The sequence below is a fragment of the Salminus brasiliensis genome, chromosome 3, assembly GCF_030463535.1.
Source record: "Salminus brasiliensis chromosome 3, fSalBra1.hap2, whole genome shotgun sequence".
NCBI classification, from domain to species: domain Eukaryota; kingdom Metazoa; phylum Chordata; class Actinopteri; order Characiformes; family Bryconidae; genus Salminus; species Salminus brasiliensis.
In genome coordinates this window covers 47,896,124-47,907,829 of record NC_132880.1, presented here as the reverse complement: position 1 = coordinate 47,907,829, position 11,706 = coordinate 47,896,124, and the positions used below count along the sequence as shown (strand labels likewise).

Genomic DNA, 11,706 nt, shown 5'->3' with positions numbered 1-11,706 from the left:
TCAAAAGCCGATCTGCACCAAGAGCCCTTCCAGCTTCAAGTACGGCTCGGCTCGACCCGCCATCCTTTAAGATCCACGGAAGACGAGCGTCCAGACTTTTTACTGTCCTGCACCGAAGTGGTGGAACGAACTTCCCCTGGGTGTCCGAACAGCAGAGTCCAACGGTCACTGTCTTCAAACCCAGACTGAAGACCCTCCTCTTCTGAGGGTACTTGGGTGAATAGCAAAGTGGTCTCCTTACTGACTTGTGTTTAGTAGAGTCTAAACTTAGAGGAATTTTAATTTTTAGGTTTTTCTTGGGTAAATAGCAAAGCACTTTTGTAAGTCGCTCTGGATAAGAGCTTCTGCTAAATGCCTTAAATGTAAATGTTTGATGATGTTGGGCAGTTTTGGAGGACAACCAGGTCTTGGAAGCTTGGTCAGAGTTCTATTTTCTCATTTTTTTCTAATTATTGTTTGGAATTTTGAAACTAAAGCTTTGAAAACTCCTGTTTTTCCACATATTCTTCTTCATTTAATTGTAACTATATGTATATGCTCATGTGGGGCTCACACAGGTTGAACGTGGGCTAGGTGGGTTTCAGGTTCATTTGTACACACTTAGTTACTGGGGCCCAAATCGACCCCATCATTACAGCCCACCCTAATCTCACATGAGTCCCATCTAAGCTCCTTGTGCAGTGTACAACCCAAATGAGGCCCAATGCTTAACCCCTCCTAGTCTTATCACTGGTGGGTATCCATATGTGGGGCCTCCAGAAGGTTCCAAGTTGGGCTACCCATACAAGCCCCACATGGGCATGCTAGCTGGATTGTACTGAATTGCTCTGAATCAATGTTATTGGGGTTGTATTATTAAAAATTGATTTTGGAAAAATGAATTTGAAGTAATATGCTATTAAACATGATAAGAAGGGTTAATGAGAAGTTGGAAGACTGTTGTTTAATAGGTGGTTGGTGTGGCCCAACTCAACACAACACAACCAGACTGGGGTTTGATTCCCGGTCTGGGTGACTGTGGGTGCTGCGCTACTCCAATACGAGTCCTTGGGCAAGACTCCCAACTCTACACTGGCCCACCTCTGTAATACGAGTAACCTTGTAAGCCGTCTGGATGAGAGCGAAAGATAAATATCATCAATGAAAACATAACATTGATTGATGACTGATGACTTCAGCGGGACAAAGGTTCAAAAATTTGAGCCTGCACCAAAGTGGTGGAACGAGCTTCCCCTGGGTGTCCGAACAGCAGAGTCCAACGCTCACTGTCCTCAAACCCAGACTGAAGACCCTCCTCTTCAGAGAGTACTTGGACGATTAGAGTACTGTGGTCACCTTATTGTCTTGTGTTTAGTAATGTCTAAACTTAAAGGTATCTTTAAATTATTAGTCTATTTAAACTAGCTGAGGTTTTTCTTGGGTAAATAGCAAAGCACTTTTGTAAGTAGCTCTGGAGAAGAGCATCTGCTAAATGCCGTAAATGTAAATGTAAATATGTGCCCTTTAAATACATGTGGGTTAGGCTTAGCCTTTTGAATGGTGTTTGTAATATTTATATATATATATATATATATATATATATATATATATATATATATATATATATATATATATATATATATATGAATTAAACATTAAGGTGTCTCCAAGTTCACAGTTCCTCAATATATATATATATATATATATATATTGAGGAACTGTGAACTTGGAGACACCTTAATGTTTAATTCAATACTTCAAGATGTGTACATGACCTATTTCGATTTATCTTCCACCTGCATGTGACATCTACAGTCCCGAACCAGCAGCACAGCCGCTTACTAGATCAATCCTCAGAGCCTATTACCATCACCAGTAACCACCCACCCACCCACCCCCTTATCTTCACCAGCTCTCATTCTCTCTCTCTCTCTCGCTGTCCTGCTGCTATAAATAGACTCAGACACATTAATTACGTGGCTGCTGGGGTGAGGTGCCTCTCACAGCTCTGAAATGATTCGACACACAGACCATAAAAAACAAAGGCAGAGGGGTTCGCCAAACGGCCAGCGCTTCAACTCAACTTCAACCGAGCATGAGAGGATGTCGGGGAATCCGTGTGCTCCGGGGACCCAAGTTCCAGCTGCTCGCTCTCCTGATTCAATTGATGTGCTTGAATCAGTGTGTGCTTTGAGTGCTGATTCAATAGTGCTAATGGCATTGGCAGTTTTACAGGGGTATGACTCTCACTGGTTTGCAAGTTAATCGTGTGGGTGAGTGTTTCGTTTCTTTCAGAGGTTAAAAATAGAAAAGGCAGCATGTGGTAAAGTCTTACTCAAAGAGACGACCGTGTAAATGAAGGTTTGTCTCCAATAAGGTGCAGCTGGGGCCTTTTCCTCTTACCAGTAATAGGTAGACACGAGTTGTATAGTCCATATGTGGACACTAAGCAGAGAAAGCAGCCTGGCTGTGTCCCAATTGCATAGTATTTAGTAATACTAACTGACTTTTGAGTAAAATCCACAATGCATGTTTAGAACCAGTCAGTTTTTGAGTGCGGCTGCGTCCCAATTGCGCACTACACACTAACACTATAGGGTACAGGTTTTGTACCCTTAAAAGGTTACAGGTTAGTACACAAAATACTACCAAACTGACCCACTGTCTACTAACAGGAAGAGTTTGTCCTGCTTTTGTTGGAGTAACTGCCTCTACTGTCCAGAGAAGAAGGCTTTCTACTAGATCTTGGAAAAGAATTGCTGTGAAGATTTGATTGCATTCAATGGCAAGAGCTTTAATGAGGTCAGCATGTTGGATGATGATCACCAGCCCACCTCATCATCCCCAAGTCATCCCAAAAGTACTAGGAGCTCCACCATCCATCTCTCAGAGAACACAGCTCTTCCACTGCTCCACAGCTCCTCAATGCTGGGGGGCTTTATAGCCCTCTAGCCCACGTCTGGCATTAGGCAGCTTGATGCCAAAAGGGTCATGATGTTAATCTGCTCCAGAGAGTCCTATTCTATTGGCAGTACTTGCCAACTAGACAAGCTGTTTGTGCAAGCATTTGTGTGTATCTGTGTCAGCAGCAATGGGTGCAGCTTAAAGTAGCTGAATGCATTCATTAGAAGATGTGTCCACAAATATTTGGACGTTTAGTGTACTAAATCACTGCAAGTTCTCCTCTCTCCGCTGTCGCAGCTCTTTCCTGTAGCTTCTCCCTTTCCATTTCACCAGATTTTGCAATTTTGCATTGCATTGTGGGATAATAGTTTGTAATAGAGCCAATGTGCTCTGAGTAGTTCAGCAGACAAAGATGGTGACACTATGGGTCAACCTGCTTCGCCATCAGCAGCCAGAGCACAATTGTCCATCTCTCTCTCTGGAGGGGTATATGACGCTCTCTGCCCTCATCACTCCTATTGTGATTCTGACTGGCACAGGCATCTGTTGGCTGAGCAGTCAGAGCTGGGGATCCAGCCCATGTTCTGAGCGATTTCAAGGACGGGAACCTACAAATTCTTACATTTATATTCACAGCATTTGAAAAAGAAGAAGAATGTTATTAATATAATCAATACTACTACTAATACTAATAATAATAATAATATCAATAATAATAATAATAATAATAATTGTTGTAAATATGTATTGTTCATTCAAGCATCTTTATTTATATAGCAGTTTAAATACATAGAAGCACATGAAGCAAATTGCTTTACAACATAAGGTAATAAACACAATAATAAACAAAACAGCAAGATAATAATAATAATAATAATAATAATAATAATAAAGGGATGCAATATGATTTAGAAAAATAAAATAAAATAAAAAAGATAACAAACTGAGATAAGTATGAATAAGATCCCACAACATCACAGGAGGGTTAAGGTGAGTATGCAGTTTGTACGTAGCTTCTGTTTTATAGTCCCTGTTGAACTCATTTACATATCTCCGCCCATTCTTCCACCACTTAGGTTAAAAATAGAAGACGCAACATGCAGGGCAGTCATACACAAAGAGAGCAGCATTTAAATAAGGGTTTATCCTCACTGAGGTGGAGCCTCATGCCCTTTTCCACTGCATAACTAATCAACAAGACATGCCTGACAACCCCTGTAGTGCGGCGGTGCTCAGTCGTGATCCTGGAGAACCTCGGAGTTCCACAGGTGACTGTTTTCCAGCCGCTTCCAGTGTCTGATTCAGCTCCTGAGATTCTTGATGAACAGGAGATTTAGGAACGTAAGCGGAGAAAGTACTTAATGGATGGAATCAGTGCGCCCAGCCTCATTATGACAGACACTAATGAGCCATAACATTAAAACCACCCTTATGCTGCCAATCAGCTCTGGCCTGTCGAGCCATTATCTCTGAAGGTGTCCTGCTGTGGTATCTGGCACCAAGACTAACGTTAGCAGCAGATCCTTTAATAAGTCCTGTAAGTTGTGAAGGGGGCGGGGCCTCCATGAGCATCAGTCAGCGTTAGGTATCCATGACCCGGTCACAGGTTTACTGGTTGACCTTTCTTGGAGCACATTTTGTAGGTATACTGACCGCTGCATACCGGGAACACCCCACAAGACCTGCCTGACCCAGTCGTCTAGCTTTCACTGAGCAAGTTGTAAGAGCTTCAGAGGAGTTGTTAAAACTGCAGAGGTGAATTCAATCAGATCCTCACAGCAATGTTTCTCCAAAATCTAGAAGAAAGCCTTACTTCAACAAAACAGGATCGGCTCTTTTGAATACCTTTGATTTCAGAAACAAACAATAAATGAGCAGGTGTCCAAATACTTTTGTCCATATGGTGTACATCAGGCTGACATGGAGAACCCATTACAAGCGAATTCATTGGCAGATGTCCCACTTATACTGAGACTGAGAGCTCCACTAGACACAGCCTCCTGGACTGGAGTGACCCGGACTTGACCGAAACCCCCTCTGGCTGTGTGAACGTCCAGAGCGCCTACAACCCTTTCCCCCAATGAATGATGAAATACAGAGCTCAGGCTTTAATGGAGCAGCATCTGAGGGCCCTAATAAAAGATGAAAGCTACCGGGGGGCCAATCAGCATACGGGAGATGGGGCTGGGGTATCTGGGTAATTGTTTTGCTATGTTAATGCAAGTATTTTGGCTGCAGGTTCCGTTATGAATATTTGAGGCGTGAGTCGTTTGTCCGCCTGGTGGTTCCTGATGGGCTCTCAGAGCTTCAGGGGCCCACCAACGAGGTAGCGCGTTAGCGACCAGGCGAGCGAGGGAGCCTTTATGTCGGTTCATATTCAGATATGCAGAGCTGGTTTGGAGGCCAGATATTGCGGAAATGGCCAGATCTTCCTTTCTCTTTGATTGTGTTTTTATTAGGTACGGATGAGCTGCAGCGTTTTCCTGAAAATGGACTGTGTGTTTCCACACAGCACAGACCCTGGCAAATGACTTCTATTTGGATGGGAAGGGGAAGGGGTGGGGGTAACGGCGGGTAATAGTCTGTGCTTTTCAGTTAATTAGGTACTCAGAGAGAACATCAAGTGTCGGGTGGACTCCGAAAACAACAAAGAGGTTGTATAACCGGTGAGCCTTCGTCGCGGCCAAGAATGACCTCCTCCATCTGGAGAAGATGTGGCTGAAATGAGGTAGAAAAAAAAAAGATTATCTTGGACAGATGCACATTCGAAGTCAGCACTGTCTGTGCTGGTAGCCGTTTGGTGGACGGCCACAGAGGGACGGCGGTTGTTGTTTTTTTTGATGTGCGGAAAGGCTCACAATGGCCCTCCACTCTGTTTCCATGGGCACATCATTAGTGCACCACCCCAGCTGGTGCGGACTTTTTGAAGTGGCCGCCTCGCAGCATCTTTAAAATAACTATTCCTCTAGTTACCGGCCTGATCGTAAAGAGAGGGACTCGGAGCGGGAAATTTGTCTTGATCACAGGCCTTCGCTGCTTATATTCATTAAAACCTTGTTTGCTTGTCTGCTGGAGTTAAAGCTACAGCTGCTACAACCTTCATGAATAGCACTAAATCTTGGGCTGACAGACAACAGGAAGCCTGCTCCCACCGCATAATGCTGGGGGAGGGTGGGATCTATGAAAAGCTGTCAGTAAACCCATCATTAGCCAATATCCGACTGTCAATGGCTGTCTGATTGGTCTTTGAAGACTTTTTGCTAAACGGCTTTGTCGGGACCTGCGTAATAGATGTAATTATGCATTAAGGATGCAAATGGAACGGGAACGCCTGAGGAAAACGCAGGATTTGCCCTCACCGACGCAGTTTACCCACACTTTCCTCTCCTCTCCTTTCTTGCGGTTTTAATACCAGAGAGATTAAACACGCTGTATCACTCCAGCGTGCACAGCGCTAATGATTTAATTTGCATGGCAGAGCCGTAATTTGCATTGTGTGTTAATTCTGTTTAACCTGCTGCTCAAAGACGGCAATCAGCCGGGCTCTTGAGCATACAGTGAGGATTCCCTCAGCACGCTGCACGAAACTTCGCTTTCACCTTAACTGTAGCTCTTCATTCATACATATATGTGTATATATAGTGTGTATATTATATACAGTGGGGAAAAAAGTATTTAGTCAGTCACCAATTGTGCAAGTTCTCCCACTTAAAAAGATGAGAGAGGCTGTAATTGACATCATAGGTAGACTCAACTATGAGAGACAAAATGAGAAAACAAAAATTCTGAAAATCACATTGTCTGATTTTTAAAGAATTTATTTGTAAATAATGTTGGAAAATAAGTATTTGGTCACCTACAAACAAGCAGGATTTCTGGCTCTCACAGACCTGTAACTTCTTCTTTAAGAGGCTTCTCTGTCCTCCACTCATTACCTGTATTAATGGCACCTCTTTTGAACTGGTTAACAGTATAAAAGACACTTGCCCACAACCTCAAACAGTCCCACTCCAAACTCCACTATGGTGAAGACCAAAGAGCTGTCGAAGGACACCAGAAACAAAACAGTAGACCTGCACCAGGCTGGGAAGACTGAATCTGCAATAGGCAGCAGCTTGGTGTGAAGAAATCTACTGTGGAGCAATAATCAGGAAATGGGAGACCTACAAGACCACTGCTAATCTCCCTCGATCAGGGGCTCCACGCAAGATCTCAGCCCGTGGGGTCAAAATGATCACAAGAACGGTCAGCAAAAATCCCAGAACCACACGGGGGGACCTAGTGAATGACCTGCAGAAAGCTGGACCAACATTACAAAGGCTACCGTCAGTAACACACTACGCCGCCAGGGACTCAGATCTTGCAGTGCCAGACGTGTTCCCCTGCTTAAGCCAGTACATATCCGGGTACGTCTGAAGTTTGCTAGAGAGCAAGGATGATCCGGAAGAGTATTGGGAGAATGTCTTATGGTCAGATGAAACCAAAGTAGAACTGTTTGGTACAAACACAACTCGCTGTGTTTGGAGGAGAGTGAATGCTGAGTTGCATCCAAAGAACACCATACCAACTGTGAAGCATGGGGGTGGCAACATCATGCTTTGGGGCTGTTTCTCTGCAAAGGGACTAGGACGACTGGTCCGTGTACATGAAAGAATGAATGGGGCCATGTATTGTGAGATTTTGAGTGCAAACCTCCTTCCATCAGCAAGGGCATTGAACATGAAACGTGGCTGGGTCTTTCAGCATGACAATGATCCCAAGCACACTGCCAGGGCAACAAAGGAGTGGCTTCGTAAGAAGCATTTCAAGGTCCTGGAGTGGCCTAGCCGGTCTCCAGATCTCAACCCCATAGAAAACCTTTGGAGGGAGTTGAAAGTCCGTGTTGCCCGCCGACAGCCCCTAAACATCACTGCTCTAGAGGAGATCTGCATGGAGGAATGGGCCAACATACCAGCAACGGTGTGTGCCAACCTTGTGAAGACTTACAGAAAACGTTTGACCACTGTCATTGCCAACAAAGGATATATAACAAAGTATTGAGATGAACTTTTGTTATTGACCAAATACTTATTTTCCACCAATATTTGCAAATAAATTCTTTAAAAATCAGACAATGTGACATATACATATAGTCAAAAGGGGGAGGTTGTCCTCTGGTCAAAAGCTTGTGTATATAAATATATATATATATATATATATATATATATATATATATATATATATATATATATATATATACATACATACACACATACATATACATATAGTCGAAAGGAGAAGGCTGTCCTCTGGTCATACACTGTGTGCAGAATTATTAGGCAAATGAGTATTTTGATCACATCATCCTTTTTATACATGTTGTCCTACTCCAAGCTCTATAGGCTTGAAAGCCAACTACCAATCAAGTGATGTGTATCTCTGTAATGAGAAGGGGTGTGGTCTAATGACATCAACACCCTATATAAGGTGTGCTTAATTATTAGGCAACTTCCTTTCCTTTGGCAAAATGGGTCAGAAGAGAGACTCTGAAAAGTCAAAAATTGTGAGATGTCTTGCAGAGGGATGCAGCAGTCCGAACAATCAAGCGTTTCATGGCAGATAGCCAACAGGGTCGCAAGAAACGTGTTGAGCGAAAAAGGTGCAAAATAACTGCCCATGAATCGAGGAAAATCAAGCGTGAAGCTGCCAAGATGCCATTTGCCACCAGACGCCAGCAAGGTGGAGGTGGGGTACTGGTATGGGCTGGTATCATCAAAGATGAACTTGTGGGACCTTTTCGGGTTGAGGATGGAGTGAAGCTCAACTCCCAGACCTACTGCCAGTTTCTGGAGGACACCTTCTTCAAGCAGTGCTACAGAAAGAAGTCGGTATCGTTCAAGAAAAACATGATTTTCATGCAGGACAATGCTCCATCACATGCATCCAAATACTCCACAGTGTGGCTGGCCAGTAAGGGTCTAGAAGAAGAAAAAATGATGACATGGCCCCCTTGTTTACCTGATCTGAACCCCATAGAGAACCTGTGGTCCCTCATAAAATGTGAGATCTACAGGGAGGGAAAACAGTCCACCTCTCTGAACAGGGTCTGGGAGGCTGTGGTGTCTGCTGCACGCAGTGTTGATCGTAAACAGATCAGACTGACAGAATCTCTGGATGGAAGGCTTTTGAGTGTCATGGTAAAGAAAGGTGGCTGTATTGGTCACTGATTTGTTTGTGGTTTTGTTTTTGAATGTAAAAATGTTTATTTCTAAATGTTGTGTTATATTGGTTTACCTGGTGAAAATAAACAAGTGAGATGGGGATATATTTGTTTTTTATTAAGTTGCCTAATAATTCTGCACAGTAATGGTTACCTGCACAAACAGATATCCTCCTAAGATAGCCAAATCTAAAAGAAACCCACTCCAACTTCCAAAAATATTAAGCTTTGATATTTATGAGTCTTTTGGGTTGATTGAGAACATAAATAATAATCAATAATAAAAAGAATCCTCTCAAATACAACTTGCCTAATAATTCTGCACACACTGTGTATATATATATATATATATATATATATATATATATATATATATATATATATATATATATATATATGTATGAATGAAGAGCTACAGTTCATGCAATTCACAAACAAATATAGTCCATTTCACAATGTATCAGATGATTTTTAAAGAATAAAAAGTTTGTATTAAAGCCTATTTTTGTATAGAGGCTTATTTTGCATATAGTCCTATTATCAGCAATTCTCACAAACTGGCTCTAACAAGAACAGAAAAAGGAGGGGGAGGTCCCGATGCACAACTTTGAAAGAAGATAAATATCTTAGAGTGTGCAGTTTAAGAGAAAGACGCCTCACAGCCTGTGACCTGACAGCTGCAATAAATGGAACCCGTCAAACACCAGTGTCAGCATCGACGGTCAAGAGGCGACTTCAGGATGCTGGACTTCATGGCAGAATTGCTATGAAAAAGCCATACCTCACACTGGCCAATAAAAAGAAAAGACTGCAATGGGCCAATAAGAAAAGACATTGGACAGATGAGTCCGTGTTTGAGGTCTTTGGATCGAACAGAAGAACATTTGTGAGGCGCAGGACCAATGAAAAGATGCATGACCAATGCTTAATGCCATCTGTCAAGCATGGTGGAGGTGGAGGTGGTAAAATAGGAGATTCATACAGAGTGGAAGGGATCTTAAAGAAAGGAATCACCGGCTCTGCATGGCGATGGTTTGCATCATACCTGCAGGGACGCTCATACCAGGTAACGTGGCAGGGCGACACGTCCGCTCCTTGTAGCCTCAAACTCAACCCCAGCAAGACGGAGCTGCTGTACATCCCGGGAACTGCTGGACCAAGAAACGATCTTGCCATCACCTTTGAGAACTCACTGGTCACTCCTTCTACAGAAGCACGAAGTCTTGGTGTAGTGATGGATGATCAGTTATCGTTCTCAAGTCATGTTGCAAACGTAACTCGGTCCTGCAGATTTCTTCTGTACAACATCCGGAGAATTCGACCCTTCCTCTCTAGAGAGTCGCCCAGGTGCTCGTTCAGTCTCTCGTCACTTCCAGACTTGACCTCTGCAACTCTCTTCTGGCTGGTCTCCCTCTGCGCACCATCAGACCCCTGCAGCTCATCCAGAATGCAGCGGCACGGGTCGTCTTCAATGTCCCTAAATTCAGCCATGTCTCTCCACTGCTGCGTTCTCTCTTCACTGGCTTCCTGTAGCTGCTGCCCGCATCAGATTCAGACCCCTGACTCTGGCCTACAAAGCCAAGACTGGACCAGCCCCTCTGTATCTGATGGCAATGGTCAAAAGCCGATCTGCACCAAGAGCCCTTCGAGCTTCAAGTACGGCTTGGCTCGACCCACCATCCCTCAAAATCCGCGGAAGACAAGCGTCCAGGCTTTTTACTGTCCTGGCACCAAAGTGGTGGAACGAGCTTCCCCTGGGTGTCCGAATGGCCGAGTCGCTTGCTGTCCTCAAACCCAGACTGAAGACCCTCCTCGTCCCAGAGTACTTGGGCGAATAGAGTACTATGGTCACCTTATTGTCTTGTGTTTAGTAGAGTCTAAGATTAGAGGTATCTTTTGTATTATTAGTCTATTTAAACTAGCTGAGGTTTTTCTTGGGTAAATAGCAAAGCACCTTGTAAGTCGCTCTGGAGAAGAGCGTCTGCTAAATGCCGTAAATGTAAATGTAAATGTAAAGAAGGCTACCACAAGATTTTGCAACGTCATGCCATACCCAATTGGAGCCAATTTCATCCTACAACAGGACAATGACCCCAAACACATCTCCAAATTGTTTTGGCAATATTTAAGAAATAAGGAGTCAGCTGGAATTCTGACTGTAATAGAGTGGCCAGCACAGTCTCCAGATCTGAACCCTATTGAGCTGTTGTGGGAGCAGCTTGACCGTGTGGTACGGAGGAAGACTGCATTAAACCAATCCATGTTGTGGGAGATGCTACAGGAAGCAGGGGGTGAAATCACATCAGATTACCTCAAAAAGTTGACAGCTAGAATGCCTAGAGTCTGCCATAATTTTGTAATTGCTGCATAAGGTGGCTTCTTTGATGAAGGCAAAATTTGAAGTACACAGTCATCATTTTCATTAAAATCAATATTTCTTACTCTGACAATGTCAGCATGTCCTGTTTATTTGCTTTATTTCATAATCTTAAGTGTGTTTTCATTGAAAACAGGAAGATTTCACTGATCCCAAACTTTTGAGCAGTAGTGTATATATATATATATATATATATATATACACACACATACACATACACATATATACACATACAGTGGAGGAAACA

At 43.2% G+C, this 11,706-nt stretch overlaps 1 pseudogene; it reads left to right on the top strand.

The window, feature by feature from the left end:
• The first annotated feature begins 10,010 nt into the window (after positions 1–10,010).
• On the top strand, positions 10,011–10,920 carry LOC140551099 (uncharacterized; annotated as a pseudogene).
• Positions 10,921–11,706: the final 786 nt, after the last annotated feature.